Genomic DNA, 20,000 nt, shown 5'->3' on the forward strand with positions numbered 1-20,000 from the left:
ATTTCCGGTCACTCTAAACATGCAAAATAATATCCGAAAAGCTACGTCACTTCGACGCAGAGAAGAGGGACATTACAGGAGAACAAACCATTGTTTTATGCAGTTGTAATTCCTGTTGAAGAAGTAAACCCCCTTACGACGCAGTAATAATGTCATGATAACAAAATGTCATTAGTTTGAACGCATATCCTGAACATTCACTGTCTGTTGCTTTGGAAATACACTATACTACCTAAAATTCGACTTGTGTCTAAAACGGATAGGCTGTACACACCTTTCGATGAAATACCTGCCGCAACGGTCAGAACGGAGGCAAGGTTGATGAAAACCACCAGCACCTTCTTTCCGTGATTGGGGATGAGCTGCACCAATGCAAAATACAAACATGAATATATGCACGCACAGACACAATCACCCATGCGGTAATGCACTCACGCATGCATGTACACAGAGAGAGAGAGAGAGAGAGAGAGAGAGAGAGAGAGAGAGAGAGAGAGAGAGAGAGAGAGAGAGAGACAGAGAGAGAGAGCGACAGAGAGACAGAGAGAGAGACAGACCGACAGAGAGAGAGAGAGAGACAGAGAGAGAGACACACACACACACACACACACACACGCACACACACGCACACACACGCACACACACACACTTACAAACACACACACAAACACACACATACATACATACACACACAAACACACACACACACACACACACACACACATACACACACACAAACATACATACACAAACACACACACACACACACACACACACACACACAAGCACACACACACACACACACACATGGATATTTTTTTTATGAATTAATTTCGTAAAAGCGACTAGAGGATTGATAAGAAATTGATCAATAAAAAAAATTAATCAGTCAGGGTATTGAATTTTGGTATGTGACCAAGTGGAGGGATTGTCGTATCCCATGTAAAAGCCTGACCTGATCGGAGATAGTGAGCAGAACTATTTTCGCGAGAAAGTATACCTTGAAAATCCTTTAAAAATAAGACGTAAAACATCAAAAAGTCAGGCGCTCAGATCAGTTGTCTGAAAAATCGTTCACCAACAGTAAAAGCAAACAGCGCAAGCGCTGGTCTAAGGGAAGTAACTTTTGAAAACCGCTCCTGTCCCATGACACACCTGAGCGAACGTGGTTGACCTGGTCGATCTAAAAATACACATGACGTGTAGAATACTGAACCAAACCGCCTAACTTTCTCTCGTTGTATGTCTGGGTTGCCTGTCATGTCATCAATATCGTAACATTAATCATAGACAAAACCAAAAGTCTGCCTGCAGTCGTAATTAACACACAAAAAAGTCAACACTCTCTTAATACTTGTATATTTGAATTGCACTGAGCCGGTTCCGGCAGTAGCGTAAATTTTGCAGTCGAAGCGGCCGAGGAGCTGAGCATAACCAATTCCCCAGCGACACTCGGGAGATCAAATGACAATCAATGCAACAGCAAAAGCAAAAACCCCAAAGAACGTGCAGTCTCACCTGTTTGATCTTCATCAGTGAGAACTGTCGGCGAAGATTCACTGAGTTCGCAAGCTGTACGGTCACCTGTCGTAATTTCCCTTCTCACTGATTCGCTTCAGTGTCGCCTGTCGCACAATGGATGCGTTGAAATATTATGAATCAGTGACAGTCTGTTTGGAGGACACATGCAACCTAGTAGGCTGGTCCAAGTCTACAGCACACATGTGATATACATTTTCTTATAATATCCGTTTTGTTTAAAGTTGGGTGAGAACGTTTTGGGAATTCCCGGTATTACATCGTTTGGACGACTGTAACAGTTGGCGATTGTCCACGGATCTGTCTCGAATCTCGACAGAAAGGATTCAAACCAGTCTAAAGATGGGGTGTGTTGGAGTAGGGCGGGGTGGGAGGGTGGAGGTGAAGGGGGGGGGGGGGGGCAGCGGCCTTCTTCGTGGTACTGGCTATGATAAAAGTCGGCCTCATCATCTGTTACAGAACAATATAAACACAAATATAATGAAGAAGAAAAAAACAAACTACAACGATAACAGTCGGCTGTGGCTGTATCAGGGGAACTCAGTTCGGGACTTTGTGTGTGTATCTGTACACCTATTAATGCATGTTTGCGTAGAACAGACAACGATAGGGGCTTTGTCTTCGAAGAGGCTCAACTTTCACCCAGTGACGTGAGTCGAAGACGCGGAATACCGACACGCGGACATGGGAAATGAACTTGAACACTCCAATGTTTCCAGCTACACAGTTTAATCCTTGTTTGTTCAGTGTGCCTGGATCAATGAGGTGTATTCATAACATTAGTCTGTGTTCTTAACACGGATGCAACAGCTTACTGCACTGACCATGCGGTATAAATATATAATCAGTTGTCGCAACGGGAATATCCGATCTGACAAAACGGACTCGTTTGCGTGTTTAACTACGCTTCTACATTTAACTACACGTCATAGGGTCGGGCAAAAATGTCAAGGAGAATGCTGAAAAGCATGTCGCAGAGTACTCTACCATAACAAGGTATGACGGGTTTCGTGGAAGGTACTGATTGGATGACGTGATATCCGAATTCAAAATAACGGAAACAGATTCGAAATTCGAGAAAGTCTTGCAAGCTATGCAGGTGTGTGTCAGTGTGTGTGTGTGTGTGTGTGTGTGTGTGTGTGTGTGTGTGTGTGTGTGTGTGTGTGTGTGTGTGTGTGTGTGTGTGTGTGTGTGTGTGTACTCATTTTTAATTTCTAAGAACAATTTTGCGCACAATCAAAACTAACAAAACACATAAAACCACACGCTCATCTTATCCCGACCATCTCCCCTCACAGTTAAAGCATCTTCAATGAAAACAGTTAAAGTGCATCTAAACCCAAATTTTCAAACAAAAACTCTTATTACCAATGCAAACATACACTCATATGTGTTCCATCCCCACCACTCAAAAGGCCCAAAGACGCGAGTAGCTCACGCAGCGAGTGAGAAAACCCCGTCAAAACTAGCAGCGTGCCAGCCTTCTGCTGAAACAAAACGATGATGCTAAAAATAGATTTTCTCCACTGATGACGTAGTAAGGGGAGCAGCCGCCACAGCTGCGAGCACTTGGTCTTGGATCAAGCTGCCAGTGCCAGCATGGGTAGACTCTGTGTTGTTTACGGCTGTAATATTACCTCGGTAAACAAACAAGGAATAATTAAAGTACTCAGGGGTTTTCAAAAGTCCCTCACTGACATAAGGAGAGCTTGGATTAACTTTGTGAAAACTTCCAGAAAAGATTTTTCACAACCAAAAGACTACCAAGTTGTATGCGGACAGCATTTTGCCGACGATGCATTTGCAGACCAGTTCACAGCACCCTTGTTCGAATTCGAACTCGGTTATCGTCCAAAACGGAGGTAGAAGGAGGATGCTGTCCCGTCAGTGATGCCACTAACGTGCATCGATGTTCAGAAGAGATTGAATGCAGCAAAAAAAAGACAGTGGAGACGGTTGACGTAGAATCCAACCGGAGAAAGATGCGACGGAAACGAGAAGTTATGAAGGCAAGTGCGGCTCGATTTTTTTGTGTACCCCAAACACACCTCCTCAGTTCCTCGTGAATTCGTTACTCACCAGTCTGTGTTCCCAAGGCGATATACGCCGTTGTTGTCAGCAAAATGATTATTTTCCTCCACATTCCTCTCATGTTCTTGTGCTGGAGGCTCGAGCCGAAGCAGATATCGATACCGGGTAAAACATCTTTGAAATCGCCCTCCATCCGCCCAGGCGTTTACATGGATAAGATGATCCTTTCATTTAGAGGGAGACCCAATATCACAGGCTGGCTGATTCAGTGCAGAGTGGAAATATATTTCTGAATTAATTTTGTAACTGATGCTCGTGTCAATCCGCGAAATAGACGAACCCTGGAAATAACTCTGTCGGGTTTGTATGGGTTGTGAAAGAGTGAATACTCTTGCTTTTAGTGAGGAAAACTTTCCACACGTGCTCCTTGTCCACGTGTTTCAGACACCCCCCTGCCGGGCTAGTTACTTGCCGATGATGTCACGAGGGAAAATTTGCCTCAATAAAAGCAAGAGTATTCACACAACCCATACAAACCCGACAGAGTTATTTCCAAATACCGTCCATTAACTCAAAATTCCCACTCTGTCCTGAAAGCAGCAAGGCTGTTGAAACATTTGTGTGCGCACACATGCAAGGATGCTCTGATGTTGTGTGAACGCGAGACATGCGGTGGTGTACTTATAAACTTATTATTTATTATCATTTAACTTATTACTTGTTTGCACAGGAAGGAATGCGTCTTTAATATCACTTGCACTGGGATCAAGCATACAGGCTTAGGTCTCTGGCTCTTCCGCGTAAAATTCAAGATCATACCAAGTTACGTCAGATTGTTTAATGACACGATTAACCTTCGGCAGATACTGAACGGTCCCAGAATACATTAGACAACAGTAACTGAGATCTTTGATATGCAGCTTTTCTTCGAGAATCCTTCAGGTTCTGTGACAATTTATACTGCAACAAGCCAAGCTGACTGCATGACGTGTGTTTGTCTCTTTTTTTTTTAAGAAGAGTGTTTTCCGACGAACAAGATTAGCAATTGTTTTAACAAAACAACGAGAAATGTACGTTTTCGTAACGTTTAATTATAGACAACACGCAACATTCACCAGGATCTCGTACCCTTGATCTTTGAAGGCGAACAGGATACACAACACACAAATAATAATGAAGGTGATCACTTACCTTCGGATGCTTCTTTGAAGATACAGTAAAACCTCGAATTTTCACCCCTCTCAATAACGACACCCCCTGTGTTCCGACCGATTTCCTGGGCGTGGATGCCTGTCACATTGTAACGGAACTCTCTCCCTGGTATCAATGCCCGATGACAACTTGACGAACTTGATAAGACCATTGATGTTCTTTCATTCGTTCATTCATTCGTTCATTCATTCATTCATTCATTTTGTTTGTCACGTATCGATTGATTGATTGATTTATGGATCTATTAATTTAATCTATTTATTCATGCATTGTTTTCTTAATTTGTGTGTGTATATTGAGTCTTACATTTGATTCTATACACGAGTAGTCTTTGAATAAATTTCGCTGATATTAACCATAATGTATTTATGATTATTAAGGATAAACGAGAGTATGTGTACGACGATGTATGTGAGGGAGCGGGTATGGATATGTGTGGTTTGGGTCATGTGTGTGTGGATGTGTACTTTTATGTGTTTATATGTTCTAAGCGTGTGTTTTTATGTGATGTTATTACGTACACGAGCCAAAAGAAAAATTTCTGTTCGTTGCATTCAGATAATAAAGTTTTATTGAATTGAATTGAATTGAAACCGATCCCTTCTTTCCGCCAGCTTAGGCAGTGTTGTCGCTTTGCTTCCCCGGCCTGAAATGTTACGTTAACCAAATCTTGTTATTTCCGCTATCACTCACTAGGTTACAACATTGAAACACATCGTTACGTAGACCTTACGTAATGAAACACGATATTCAGTGCAATATTTAAATATAGCAATGCGCTACGAAAGGACGGCACAAACTGTGTGTACAGAAAAATACTTCTGACAGGTAATTCTGATTTGTTATAATTAGTAATGCGGGTCGGATCAGTCTTTTTTCGTTTTCTTTCTATGATTTATTAGTTTTACTCTAAATTTTGTTATAAGACGCGACAACCCCACGAAGAGATCGTAACATTGGGTTTCTGAGTATCGTACCGAGGGACGGCCTACTTTGTATTTTAGATTTACTGCAAAGTTGTTCGTCATCTACGCGAATATTTGGCCGTGCAGCGCAGGGGTGTGACTGAATGCATTATTTAACAAGTCGCGTAAGGCGAAAATACAATATTTAGTCAAGTAGCTGTCGAACTCACAGAATGAAACTGAACGCAATGCAACGCAGCAAGACCGTATACTCGTAGTCCACCGCTCACGGCATAGGCAGTGAAATTGACAAGAAGAGCGGGGTAGTAGTTGCGCTAAGAAGGATAGCACGCTTTTCTGTACCTCTCTTTGTTTTAACTTTCTGAGCGTGTTTTTAATCCAAACATATCATATCTATATGTTTTTGGAATCAGGAACCGACAAGGAATAAGATGAAAGTGTTTTTAAATTGATTTGGACAATTTAATTTTGATAATAATTTTTATATATTTAATTTTCAGAGCTTGTTTTTAATCCGAATATAACATATTTATATGTTTTTGGAATCAGCAAATGATGGAGAATAAGATAAACGTAAATTTGGATCGTTTTATAAATTTTTAATTTTTTTTACAATTTTCCGATTTTTAATGACCAAAGTCATTAATTAATTTTTAAGCCACCACGCTGAAATGCAATACCGAACCCCGGGCTTCGTCGAAGATTACTTGACCAAAATTTGAACCAATTTGGTTGAAAAATGAGGGCGTGACAGTGCCGCCTCAACTTTCACGAAAAGCCGGATATGACGTCATCAAAGACATTTATCAAAAAAATGAAAAAAACGTTCGGGGATTTCATACCCAGGAACTCTCATGTCAAATTTCATAAAGATCGGTCCAGTAGTTTAGTCTGAATCACTCTACACACACACACACACACACACACACACGCACACACGCACACACGCACACACGCACATACACCACGACCCTCGTTTCGATTCCCCCTCGATGTTAAAATATTTAGTCAAAACTTGACTAAATATAAAAATCGAGAGTGGAGTGTTTTGACATCATTATTGCTTGTTAAATGTCCTGCTTACTGCCGGATTGCCACAGTGACCTGAGAAGTGGACATTTTCTCTGTGTGTGTTGGCGGTTGGGTCGTGTGTGTGTGTGTGTGTGTGTGTGTGTGTGTGTGTGTGTGTGTGTGTGTGTGTGTGTGTGTGTGTGTGTGTGTGTGTGTTCTTCTCTGATGCTGTAGTTGTTGCCGTTCTTGTTTGCGTAACAACGGGAATTTCCGATTTAAGTATGAAGTTCAGTCTAAAATTAGGCAGATGTCAGATTGAAATCAGTTAAATACCCGTTTCCTTGAGTTGTGACGCAACAGTGGACTATTTCATCGGGACAATGGCGGATAATTATGCCACGTCGCTTGAAATCTCAAATTATATTTTGCTATCAGCGTAAAAATAAACTTGTTTTTCAAACATCATGAAGTAGGTTTAATCATTAAAATAGGCCTACTTGGTGGAACAAATAAAGAAACAATCACAAAACAACAAACAAACAAACTTAGTAACTCAGTAACTAAGTAACTAACAAACAAACAAACAAACATACAAATGAACGAACGAACGAACGAACGAACGAACGAACGAACGAACGAACGATCAAACGAACAAACAAACACAAAACAAACATAGAAACAAACATGACACAAACAAACAAACAAACAAATTAACAAACAAACAAATAAGCAAACAAATAAAAAAGCAAGCAAACTGACTGAAATGAAGACAGACAAGTTACAGACAGACAGAGCAGAATAATATTATCAAAGGAAAAAAAACCGCAACGAAATGAGCATGTTAGGAAACAAGTATTACACTCAAACTATTTTAACTGGGGAAAAAAAAAGTATGTAGGCCTATGGAGTTACCTTTCAAAGTTTCTCCACAGTAAATCCGTCGAAGTGAAAGTACCACGGAAAGGGTAATAACCCTGAGGTGCACTGACAGGTCCGCAGCAATTTAAGGGTCGGGAAAGACCGGGAGCCCAAAGTGATGATGCTAATCAGATAAATCCAAACTGAATCTCGTGTAGGGTCACACAGTAAAAATACATATAGCAGAAACAAGGCGAGGCACAGGCAGGCAGTGCAAGGTAAGTCAATGTTTTCCAACAAAGTGCGACTGCGTCTTAGTGTTGATGATGATAAAATCGTTTATTTAACGTCACTCTGTAAAAACATTGGCGATATTTGTCTTAGTGTATGGACAGTGACAGCAACACGAATCAGTTATAATAATAAATCTCAGGTGCGCCACTTGCTGATCGATTAGTATTCATGATGACTACAGAGCGGCGTAGGCCTAAACAACTAGGGCTGTCACAGCTCATCCGGTTGTTTCAATCAGTCAGTTACCTGTATACGTCACTAGGGAGATTTAAGAAACGAAACGTCGGGACGTTTCGTTTTGAAGTTGTGGTAAACGTCATCATTTCGGGGGTCTCTCGCTGGAAAGGTGAAGGTCAACTGAAACGGAACGTGGAACGTCAAAACGCAGTCACGTTTTCCACCCCCAAAAAACGAACAATATTTCGTCAACTTTTGTGAGTATTTTTGCACACTAACAGTTTTATTTGTTGGCCATTTTATGCATTGCTAGATTCATCAACCCTTTCACAGTCTTTCAGCGCTGAGAATGTGTTCATTGGAGGTAGACAACTGTTGTGAACTGAAATATTTTGAAGGGTGCTGATCCTGGTACATTTATCCAACTTCATGGTGAGAAAGCAAATGGCGAAGCAGAAGTAGGTCATCACATCGAATTTTTATTCTGGCTTCGTATGTGATTTTGTATAAACAAAGTCTGTGTGATTTATTTGGACTGAAAATAATCAAAGTATGCCCGATTCTGGACCACCTCCTAGGGTTTTTTTTTTCCATTCTGATCAAGGACAGACGTGATAATTTCACTTGAAGATTTATCGCCCTTCCTTCATTCCGAAACGAAACGTGAATACATCTAAATCTTGTCTGCGGCCTATGCCGTCTCGTTTCACGCGGGGTGACTCATTCACCAAACGAAACGAGCTGCAAAACGAAACGTGCTGTCTTTTAAATCTCCCTAGTATCCTGGAACATACCTCCAGGTGTCGAAGTTGTGCACTGCCCATCAGCCTTCAAATATTTCTAGCACTGGAAATCTTCTTGGGCCAAATAAAAGGAGACCGGTGACTTCACTCTGTTTGAGACTGTCAGTCGTTTTGTGGTAGGTATTAAATTAGAAAATGTTTCATTCTTCTTTTTTTCCTTCTTTTTTTCCTTTAAATGTTTATGTCTTTCAAATCGCATTTTTATTTCATTGTTCATTTTTGGTTTTAGAGTGCGCATTATTATGCTTGCTGCGCCGTCTTCTTTATCAGAGATATTAGGCGATAGGAAATCGACCGCAATGGATCATTCTTTATAGTATTTATGTATTCATTTCCGTTAGTATCGCGTGAAAGAGGAATGCATTTACTGTGGAGATCGCCTTGTCCAGGAAGTCAGAAGTGGTATCGTCTATACGGAAGTTTAAGGCTTATAATTGCAAATATGTTGAAAAGTATGCTGCAAAAAACCCACCCCACTTTGTTGAGACAAAAACAGCACGCACAAAATAAGCCACCAAAAACATACAAAACACACACAAAACAAACAACAACAACAACAACACCCAACCAGCAAACAAACAAACAAACAAACAAACAAAAACAAACAGAAAACAACAACAACAACAACAACAACAACAACAACAACAACAACAACAACAACAACAACAACAAACAAACAATATATTAGCTTAACTGCACACGGCAGAGTGAGTGATACAGAGTGAATTCTCAAGTCAGTGAAAGGTGTAACACAATAAATACAGATCTTGTTTTACTGCAGCACATAGTAGCGTCATATGCCCTTTCATTACAAAAGTACATGTAGTGTTACGTCATGAAGTTTTAGCTTAACCGGATAATTACACATCTTCCCGAAGACGCTTCATTGGATACAACCATCCTGACCTCAGGTCAAAATGAGTTCGGCTCATTCTCTCCCTGACAGGATGCCTTGAGTTTCCTTGTCTGGCAAGGAAACCTATTTTTTTTTATACATATTTAGAGCTCTTTGTAATGTATTATTGATATAAGCAGATTCGCGATCGTCGATAATGATTTTTCATGGTGTTTTGTAAATTTTAAATTACAAAGGAATTGATATGTAAGACAGTTTCAAGCGAGCTATTTTTCGCGGATGTATTTACTGTGCAAACAACTCTAAATATGGCAAAAGTGTCACGTGATAATCAACCGTTTGGTTTCGGCGCTCACTCAGTGGAGCAGACGATTTTTTTCTGTAACCAGTTGACAGTGATGAAACCATATATTACGGTCTCCCTTCTGGTAGCAGTCCCAAAATTTCGACTTGTTTTGACCTTACAGCGATGTCTTTATCATAACTGTGAAGAACAGAACGGAGATCACTGTCGAAGTCGGCCAATCTGCAATCATTTTTGTCTCGCGAACACTGATCTCAAATTTAGATCAGTGCTCGCGAAAAACATATGGGAGATAACTCTGTATTCTTATTTTGATAGATTCGCGTAGGACTGTAGCGTCCGGTCAGAGAGATAACTGGCGATAGCCGTTGAGCGATGACTGATCAGAATGGGATATAACCTGATCAAATACTAGTCAGAGTAAAGTATATTTCATCCGGCCTCTAGCTGCTACGAAGAAACGTTCAGCAGATATTTCATGAACACTAAATGTGGGAACTCATTAAAGAAGTGCATCCCGTAATTTTGGAACTTTAGTCCAGAAAATCGTCTACATGCAACATGACAGATGTGGATGTAAAGGGAAGGGCACAATGCGTATTTTGTTACGTAGAAAAATGTCTGCTCTACTTTTTGAATAAAAATAAAAAGAGATACATCAGAAGTACTTGTAAAGGACGAGTAGGCTTTTCAGATAAATTACGGCTTTGATTGTACACCCGTACATTTTCAGCCAGTACTGGTTTTCATCAGATCAAATGTCAATGCGGTTTTGGGGGAAAAAAGCGGACAAACACTCAAGTCCTTAATGGAAAAAAACCGTAGGACTTTCAATATCAACTTTACTACTACTACTACGGTTTTGGTATTCAGTTCTATTGGGTAGCATGTTTTAACAGTATGAATGCAAGCTCTGTGTTGTATATATATATATGTTACTCGTAAACAAGGCAGGCTAGCCTATGCGTACTATGTACAAATGAATATCATTTGTAATATTATTGTTTGTAACTGTCAGTCTCCGGACTTTTAAACCTTTTACTCAGGTGGCTCTGAAATTGTATAACTTTTTAAAGGAAAAAGAATTTTTGTTAAAATAAAGATTCTGAACCGACTTTTACAAACCTATCCCCAACCTATGCTACAGTCTCAATCAGACGAGGGGTAACGAGTTACATATATACCCCCACGAAACCTTATAATCTTCTCACGTAATATTTTAACCTTCTATCTACCCCAACCCGTCGTCCTCCAGTCCCCTCTCCCTACTGCGCCCTCCCCCCCTTTTTACATTTAGTCAAGTTTTGACTAAATGTTTTAACATAGAGGGGGAATCGAGACGAGGGTCGTGGTGTATGTGTGTGTGTGTGTGTGTGTGTGTGTGTGTGTGTGTGTGTGTGTGTGTGTGTGTGTGTGTGTGTGTGTGTAGAGAGATTCAGAGTAAACTACTGGACCGATCTTTATGAAAGTTTTCATGAGAGTTCCTGGGTATGATATCCCCAGACGTTTTTTTCATTTTTTTGATAAATGTCTTTGATGACGTCATATCCGGCATTTTGTAAAAGTTGAGGCGACACTGTCACACTCTCATTTTTCAATAAAATTGATTGAAATTTTGGCCAAGCAATCTTCGACAAAGGCCGGACTTTGGGATTGCATTTCAGCTTGGAGGCTTAAAAATTAATTAATGACTTTGGTCATTAAAAATCTGAAAATTGTAATTAAAATTATTTTTTTAAAAAGCGATCCAACATTACGTTTATCTTATTCTTCATTATTTTCTGATTCCAAAAACATATAAATATGTTATATTCGGATTAAAAACAAGCTCTGAAAATTAAAAATATAAAAATTATGATTAAAATTAAATTTCCGAAATCGATTTAAAAACAATTTCATCTTATTCCTTGTCAGTTCCTGATTCCAAAAACATATAGATATGATATGTTTGGATTAAAAACACGTTCAGAAAGTTAAAAAGAATAGAGATAAGGAAAAGCGTGCTATCCTTCTCAGCGCAACCGCTACCGCGCTTTTCTGGATTGTTAATTTCACTGCCTTTGCCACGAGCGGTGGACAGACGATGCTACGAGTGTACGGTCTTACGGAAAAAATGCAATGCGTTCAGTTTCATTCTGTGAGTTCGACTGAGCTTGACTAAATGTTGTATTTTCGCCTTACGCGACTTGTTTTTTTTAACAGAGCATAAACAAATGATGTCCCAAATAGGTCCTAGTAACCTCAGAGGTTGTAAAACCCCGATAGTCAGTCAGTCAGTCAGTCAGCGGTGTTGGTCAATTCAATTTATGTCATATTTGTTGAATTTCCTCTCAAAGAAAAAAAGAAAGAAAAAGTGCATGGGCCAATAAATGGAAAGTTAAATTTAACGAGACTAAGACTGAATTGTTAAATATTCAACGTGATTTAATCCCCCCTCAACCCTTGTTTTTCAACAATGTCTTTTTAGAAAAAGTAGATCAACACAAACACCTTGGAGTGATTTTACAGAGCACCTGCAAGTGGGATGCCCACATCCAAAGCATAGTTAAAAAAGCGAATTTATTGATTAATTGTTTACGATTTTATAAATATAGATTAAGTCGAAAAAGTTTGGAAATAATGTACAAGTCTTTTATTTTACCCCATTTCGACTATGCAGATGTTGTTTGGGATAATTGCACTAAGATAATGGCAGATGCATTAGAAAAATTACATTTAGAAGCCCTACGAATTATAATAGGTGGAGTTAAGGGCACTAGCCATGCAAAGCTGTATGAGGAAAGTGGGCTATGTAGCCTTGAAGAACGAAGGAAAAGACATAAATTAATTGTTTTTCATAAGATGATACATAACAAATGCCCCCAGTACTTAGTAAATGTATTGCCCCCTCTTGTAGTTGACATTAATCCGTATCATAGACGAAGACCATTAGAAAGATATGTACCTCCTCATAGAACCGAATTATTTCGCAACTCTTTTATCCCCAAAACGACTGTACTGTGGAACACCTTACCAGATAACGTTAAAATGACCACCTCCTTGAGCGAGTTCAAAAATTATTTGTCAAGTGCTGATTTTAAAGTACCATGCCATTATTATTATGGAGAAAGATTTGAACAAGTACATCATTGCAGATTGCGTATTGGTATGAGTGATTTGAATTTTGATTTATGTAAGCGGCACCTTAAGGATTGCTCTCAATGCGAGTGTGGTTATCCCAGCGAGACTGCTGAACATTACTTATTGCATTGTCCCTTGTATAGAGATATAAGATTATTGTCCATTGATAATTTGACAAATGATTATAAGTATATCGAAATATTATTGAAAGGCATCCCGCAATATTCACGAAATGTCAACCAGACCATATTCATAACTGTACAGGACTATATTAGACAGACGGGCAGGTTCCGTAAATGAGCCTCTATACTTCACTCATTACATTTATTAGACACTGTCATGCGACATGCTGCCTGACAAATTTTTCCCCATAACCTCTCTCATGTTCTCTTGTTGTTTTCCGACTTATCAAGTATGTCTCGATTTATGCGCAATGTAGTGACTTTTCCTCTGATCACAATATGCATTAACTTTGTGCGAGTGTCTTATGTGCACTTATTACAATTGAAAAAATCCCCTCAAATATTGGCGCTCCAAGTCTTCTTCTTCTTCTTCTTTTTCCCTTAAAGCTAGCTACTAGCTAGCTGCCCTTTCCCCACCTCCTGTATCACCAACCCCTTCCCATTTTCTGCTTGTTTGTGTATCTGTTTTGTCTCTTGTTTTGTTTTTCGTTTCCTGAAATGAGCTAATATACTTATTCCGCCATCATGCTAACCTTTGTTTTGTAATTATTATGATTGCTTAAAATAAGCATTATATGCTTGAGTATGTAATCATCCATGCATTGTTCTTGTCATGATTAAAATTGAATAAAGTTTTGTTTAAACCAAAGAAAAAAGAAAAAGATTAAAAAAAAGACAAGCAGTCTCAGTCACATATATAGCGACACGTAATACAAGCTAAGCGGTTTCCCCTGGCTTTCCCACACACACGTAATTTTGTTTGTTTGAATAAGCCTACCCCTCCGTTGACACACGTGGTTTTTACCCGTCCGTTTTATTAATCCTTTTTCATGACCTCGTTCGGAGAAGAAATGTTTTTTGAACACGAAAATACGAAATCAGTAAAGAATCTTACTGTGAATTTCGTCTTTTTTGTTTGTGTATGTGTTTGTGTTTGAGGGGGTGAGGTACACTATTGACCATTCATACCACGCGCTTAGGAAATCCGGTACAAGCCTATCTGCTTACCCCAGAAGATTTATTCATAGTTATTTATTTGTTACCGCAAAGTGTTACGTATTTACACTCTTTCCCGCCTTTCAAAAACCGCTCCGCCTTACCACACCACTGACACACACGATTACGTGGTCCTTACGTAAAATAAAACAACATTTATATAATTATAGCAATGCAATACGAAAGTATAGCCTGAACTGTGTACATGAATACATTTTGGACATGTAATTTTGATCTGTTACATAATTAGGAATGCGGGTCAGATCATTTTTGTATGTCAGTGTACGTATGTCATTACATACCAGAAACATCTCCGAGCTGTTAATTGTACAGTTACTACAAGCGAAATACTATTTCACAATCATTATTAGACACCCTGTTTATGATCAGAGAAGCCGATTCCGGGTTTCTGAGTATCGCATCGGGGTATGGCCCACTTTATTTTTAAGATTTAGCCAAGATTGGGTCATCTACGCAAATATATATTGCCGTAAAGCACAGGAAGTGAACTGTTGAATTCATTATTTAAAGATATAATAAAAGTGGAATGTGTTGACACAATTAATGCCTTTACAGTTTCTTGCTTACTCTCGGATTGACGGCACAGTGACCTCAGAAGTGGACATTTTCTGTGTGTGTTGACGGTGCGTTCGTATCTGCGAGTGTGTGTGCGTCAGTGCGAGCGAGGTTGAGCGCGTTTTGTGAGTGTGTGATCTGTCCTTCGTTTTTCTAACCAGTAAGCGCCGTTCGTCACAGTGACACACAGCCCTCCGTGAAGAGTTGGTCATATATCACAAGGGGAGGCCATCTACGACGGCCTTCAGTTGTCAATAACATGTTTACCTCCCTTCCATCACATGACGTGTCCCTATTTAAAACGAATGAGATTGATTGCGTGAAGATTGTGACACAAACGGAAATTTCCGAATGTACGCGGGAGAGCTGTGAGTTGTCCGTGAAATTTAAAAACGTAATTTTGGATCGAACAGTGGCTGGTACGTTACGTGACTATGGGAAAATCAAGTCAGGGTGCCGGCATCAGTGGTGACTGAGACTTCTAAAAGTGAGCACGGAGCGTGGGAGTACAGTTTTGACGCAACAGGGAGACGCTTCTCAGTTACAATTTCGGTAAGAATCTCCGGTTGTTTAGAGATTGGATTGAAAACACGAAAAACCTCATCTCTCGGTCGATGTAAAATACCCCGACAGTTTCTTAGAAGAGGAAAAGGAGAAGAAACAAAATTACAAAAAAGGGGAGTAATTGTGACAAAAAAGAATTGCTATAAATGATCTGTGCCAAATTTGAAAGACTATAAATGCAACGAGACACAACCAAACTCCGAATAGTTAGACAACCACAGCCAGTGGACACTGAAATATCACTTAGACCAGTGCAGAAATGAAGAGGTCAGTTCCGCCGAATAGTTAGTCAACCACAGCCACTGGACACTGAGAAATCACGAACACCAGTGCAAAAATGCAGAGGTCAGTTCTGTGGTTTTGTACGGGCGGCTGGGTCTGCTGCAGGTCATTTTTGACAAAATGTGTACGCGAACAGCTGAACTTAGGGCCGAATTTCAGTTCAAAATAACTGAACTTTGTAGAAGAGAAATAAGCTCAAAATGAAGAACAAGCGATGGTATAATTTTATTCAAGGGCCGCTAAACAAAAATCTTTTAAAATAACACAAAATACAGATAAATCAATTAACCTGAAAAAATCATCGTGGAACTTTTGAGGGGAATTTGATCAAATTAAAAAGTTGAATATTACAGAATGATATTACCAAATTAAGTTGAGGTGATAAAAATAAACACTAAATACTTAACTAAGCAGCGACAAAATGATTAGGTATATAGTAGGTAAATACAGTTTTTGTTATGATAAAGATGCTGTTGTTGTTAGCTTTAACTTGTACTCCGATTTCCTTTAAGCGTGGACGGGTAATATCAATCAGGTACACTGATATTTACTAAGCATAAACATTGATATTCTTTGAAGCATGAAATAGCAATCATGTACACTGATGATATTTCAGCATAGAACATAAATCATGTACACTGATGTTTATTTCAGCATAAACTATTAGTTATGTACACTGATTTTTATTTCAGTATAATACATCAATCATGTACACTGGTGTTTATTTCAGCGTAAAATATCAATGATGTACACTGATGTTTATGAATGCATAAAATATCAGTCATGAACATTGATGTTTATTTCAGCGTAAAACATCTGTCAAATACACTGACGTTTATTAAAGCATAAAATATCAGTCATGTACACTGATGTTTATTAAAGCATACAAAAGCAATGATTTTTACTATCATAAACTATTCATTATGTAAACTGATGTTCATTGAAGCATAAAAAGTCAATCGTGTACTCTGATGTTTAATTAAGCATAAACTATCAATGATGTGCACTGATTTGTTATCAAACATATTAAAATATAAAATACCAGTCATGTACACTGATGTTTATGAACGCATACACTATCAGTCTTGTACACTGATTTTTACTTAGCATAAACTATTTATTATGTAATCTGATGTTAATTGAAGCATAAAACGTCAATCGTGTACATTCAGTTTTGCAAACCAAATTATGATACGCCACTAAAAGATACATTTGTTGTAGTTAGTGTGCAACACATAAGTGGAAACAATAATTTCTGACTTTTTTTCCTCCAGACATTGAGATGAACAGATCAAAAGCCGTAGCTTCAAAAAATAACAGCGGAACCCCATACCAGACACCATCATGCATCCTGCAACTGGCAGCCGTTCAGGCAGTTCTTCACCACTACAACTACACCCAGGACCAGGTGCTGAAGGTCGCCCAGCGTATGCTCCACAAAGACCGTCCTGGATGCTTCAGGTCCGCTCGTCCAGATGACAACATCTGCGGACAACACTCCATAGAAGGACTGGATGCAGCTTCACTCACAAAAGAACTTGAAGCCGAGTTTGGGCTCGACCGGTTGGGTGTACCCACTGGTGGTGGGATGAATCCTGGAGCCTGTGTGAATGCTGAGGATGTTCCTTTCGGACGACAGGTTGATTGTCAAGGAAGCGTGCCTCCTGCGAGGCAAGGACTTTATGGTTTTGGTGGCGAATCTTCCCGTGAAGAGGAGTTGGAAGAAGACTCTGCACCTGGACCCAGCACGCATCCTGAGCCTGTGCGTGAGAGCGCACACAGCGATGTGCCTGCCTCAGCTGCCTCTGCAACATCCACATCCAGGGATTCCAGCCTCCGCAGCCACAACCACCACCTGGGAAACAACCACAACAACTTTGCATCTAGTCATGAAATTCAGCCCCCTTTCCCAGCACCCTCTTCGAAAGGAGAAGTTTATCACCACAGAAATGCATCAGGTTTTTCGAGCCAAGAACATTCTGATTTCTTGAAAGAAGAAATGTCTCCATCACTTTTCTACAACGGCCAAGTTCCAGACAAGGTCTCAGAAGGGCCGCGGCGAAAAGAAGAACTGTCCAGAGAACTTCGCCAGAAGGTTGCAGCCCTGAGGAGAGAGAATTCCAAACTGAAGGCTCGGACACTGTGTCGTCACTGTAGGAAACGTCCGGCCAACTTGACCCTGTTGCCCTGCGGTCACTTCTGCCTGTGTGCCGAGTGTGGGTCGACCTTTGACCAGTGTCCGGTCTGTCGCAAGACTGTCCTCGCTGACATCAAAACCTTTGTGTCTTGATTGAAGTCATCTACATGGGTAAGGGATGTAAATGCCGAATACTGCATGGTCAAGGTTTTGACTGGATAATGTTGTTAATAACTCGCAAAGTAATAACTTAAGTTGTGATCCTGCTAACTTCCATTGAATGAGTTGTAAATGTAACAGTTGTGATCCTTCCAGTTCTGTAACATTGGTGTTTTTTTGTGGGTCTTACCTTCTTTTCTTTAATTCCTGCAGCTTTTTTATCTCCACATTTTATTTTATTTTTTTCTTTATTCTTCTCCTCTGTAGTGATATAGACTTTAACCCAAATGAACTTTAAAAGATGTATCCAACAGTATTCACTTCATAAATGATATTTCCCTCGGTGCTAAGTGTTATCATAAGCCTAAACTTCTATAAAAATCAGAATGATTGTATTGCTTCCTCAGGCCGTGCTAGCCTTAATCCAGAAATGCACAGGGTTAGAAATCAAAATGACTGTAACACACTTAAAATCAAAATGACTCTAACCTCACTTTTAATTAAGTCTGTATCAGACCAAAATGTGCCGTTTCATTTGTCAAACATCAATATTCTCATGTCCTGAGAGCTGTTTTTCTCCAGTAGAGATTGTGCTACATCATTATTTTGTGTGTGAAAAGGTATCTAGTGGTGATTACATTCAGCCTTGTTGCTACTGACAACGGTGATGGTGATGTTCTAAAGACGCGCTTCCCTTAGATTAGATCATTATTGTTTGCTTTGTATATATTGAGTTTTTTTGTCAAAAATCACAAAACAGCACAGGGCTTTGTTTTATATAAAAATCAAGAACTGTCCAAACCAATGTAACCCTGTCAGTTTTGTAAATAATAATTATATATGATTACAGAAACATTTGATCTCAGTTTCTATTATTTTGTCATGTAATCTATGTTGGAATGCTGATCTACTGATAATGCGAATGGGCTTCTTGTCTTTTTCGAAGTAATCATTGCCTTCGTGTTTGATATAAGTCAAAGGTAAAAGAATATTTCATGTGAAGTATCAGTAGGTTGCGCTTATAGTGCTATTTTCTAATAATGTTATGCAGTACAAAAGGTAACTTATACATTTGTAACCCCCCCCCTCCCCCCAGTGATTTGATTCTTTGTAAATATACATGCACATATCGTATTGATTTTCCCCTCTTATTCAATCCAGGAAAATAGATGTATCTACCATATTAGCTGCCATGTTTGGGGCTTATTATTCGTGCAACAGACCAGTGCCCTCACGTTTTATATACTAAAATGAAGGCTAAATACACTATATTATAGTAGCCAGGTTTTCTGTGTTTAATTATTTGTGACTACTCCTTGTTTTTGCTCCTGAAACTAATTTTGTATGAATACATTACAAGTTTTAACTTGAAGGTTTGAAGACTTATGACAATCTCAAGCCCTCTACAGGCACGTATGAAGCAGACATAAAACAAAAACATTCAAGTACAGGTCGAGTCTGGTTGCTTTTCTAGTTTGACGGTTACTTTCTGGCATTTTTGGTGCTTTTTTCTCTTTCATTTCAAAGCGAAGGAGAGTTGGGATAATTCTTTAAAAATTAAATTTCAGCGTGATTCTTTTCGAATCTGTCAGTGATTTTCTGTTTCAAGGGTTGTTGTGTTGTGGCTTTTTTTGTTCAAATCTCAAGGTTCAAAACGCTGTTGCTATTTCTGTCGTCAGCCATCTTGTCGTCCGCCCCCATTTCTATTTTGGTGTGCACGTCATTTGGATGAAAGTTTCCAAGAATCTTGAAGCTGAGGTATTCCAGTTACTGCTTCTGGAAGACTTCTCGTTTTCCCCTTTTCTTGTCCTCAGTTCCTGCGTCCGTTTGTTTGCTTCTCTTAATTTGTGCCATGGTTATCGTCGTCTTTCGGAGTTGTTGTGTGTGAAAGAGGGGAGTGGTCAGAGGAGTATTGCCTCCATGACCAGCAGGGTGTCCAAATGGTCAGCGTAGGGCCTGTCGGTCCATTCTGA

The sequence above is a fragment of the Littorina saxatilis genome, linkage group LG2 (assembly GCF_037325665.1).
Source record: "Littorina saxatilis isolate snail1 linkage group LG2, US_GU_Lsax_2.0, whole genome shotgun sequence".
Lineage (NCBI taxonomy): Eukaryota > Metazoa > Mollusca > Gastropoda > Littorinimorpha > Littorinidae > Littorina > Littorina saxatilis.